Raw genomic sequence first — 1684 nt, 5'->3', positions numbered from 1 at the left:
CCTGAAGATGTTCCTGGCTTAGAAGTGCCCCTCTGGTTTGTGGGGCTGGCCCTTTTATATTGCCTCTAACATTTGGCTTCCAGATGTTATGTTTTCAAATCCAAGTGCAGTGTGTCATTGCTTAGCAAACCTCTGAGCTACAGAGATGTCCAATTACTTTTAAGGTGGAATTCTGCAAGTACAGTAAGACTTCAGTCCCTAAGAGCAGGGTCTTCCCAGCACTGCAAACCGGCTGCAATCCTTCACTGCAGAGCTACTGAGCACAGCAAGCTACATGTCACAGTACAACTGTCACAGACATGCCACTTTCATCCTCCAGACAGCGGTTACATTTGGAAACTACTTTATTTGAAATTAAAGTTCTATTTGAAGCTGCCATTTTCCATCATTTCCAACATGCAATCAAATGTGATCCTCTGTGTGTGTGGCCATCATCCTTTTCCTAAATGTGTGTGGCCATCATCCTTTTCCTAAATGTGTGTGTCATAATTCTGCCAGTGCCTAGAAAGAAGGGAATTGGGCAAGGTGGGGGAATTCACTGTTCCTGTTGAAAAAACTCCTTTAGAAATTTTGAGCTGGTTTGGTTGGACGCAAGGTGGAGCACAAATTACTTGAGACTCTGTCTTGGCATGGAAACAGCCCACCCTGAGAAGTAGGGCATTGGCTTCCTCCAAGCAGAACTGATTTTGCTATTACTGTATGTGAGCTCTGGGAAACTGTTGTGGTGTGCTGTGATGTCCCATTTTGGCCTTCCAGGTCACTTTCCCAGGTGTGCCTATGCCTCTCTCCCTTCCCCCTTGCCCCCATGCTGAGTGAGTCCTGTCAATCAGGCTAAACGTTCCAGCAAGGCGTCGTGTGGTTGGTCAAGTTCAAAGGATGCCCCTATGCCCAGAGGTCATTGGCATGTCTGGGTATCATCCCCCCTGAGACCCTGCCCCTCTCACCTGGTTGGTGGCTCACCTGTACCTCCCCTCCCCCTGTCCCTGAGCTTAAAAAGGTGATCAGACCATGCGGTCCTTTTTCTGTTGGAGCAGTTGCTCACGTTCAGACCTCTGTAACCATGGAATAAACCTCTGGACATTAAACCCTCCAGCAGAATCCTCTCCTTTTTCTCTTCACCATCGCCTGAAGCTATCCTCCTGAGGTAACGGGGTTTCTTACAAACCTGGACTTGTTCAGTGCCCAGCTGCAACCACCAGCAAGCCAAGGTATCTCTGGGGTGATACACCGCAGTTGCTGCCTTTGGCCCGGCAGCGAGGGTCAGACTGGCCCAGGCACAATCTAACAGGTAATATTGGGAGCCTTTTTTTCCAATAGGAAACTGTGGACTCAGCAGATGTTTTAATTTGAGGATAAAGCACATAAGCAAGTTACAATGAGAAAAACTTCATGCGTGATCAGAGCCTACTGAAATCTTTGACTGAGGGCCTTAAAGCTACCTTGATTTTATCATGGACTAGGAACACAAGGCTGTTGCTGAGGAACTGCTGTGTTGCAAATTCAAAAACAGACTTGCCACTTGGAAAGTGTTTATACGCAACATCCTTAGGCAATTTCTTTATCAGGAACCTACTCTTTTCAGGGAAGTCTGGAATAGTGTTCATTACTTAACTGTGTACTTGACCCATAGCAAACTCTGGAACTTGAGCATTTTTTAATAAGACAGTCCATGCCTATGTTGCCT

The sequence above is a fragment of the Melospiza georgiana genome, chromosome 2 (assembly GCF_028018845.1).
Source record: "Melospiza georgiana isolate bMelGeo1 chromosome 2, bMelGeo1.pri, whole genome shotgun sequence".
Lineage (NCBI taxonomy): Eukaryota > Metazoa > Chordata > Aves > Passeriformes > Passerellidae > Melospiza > Melospiza georgiana.
The sequence above is the reverse complement of the archived record's forward strand: the minus strand, read 5'-3'. Positions refer to the sequence as shown.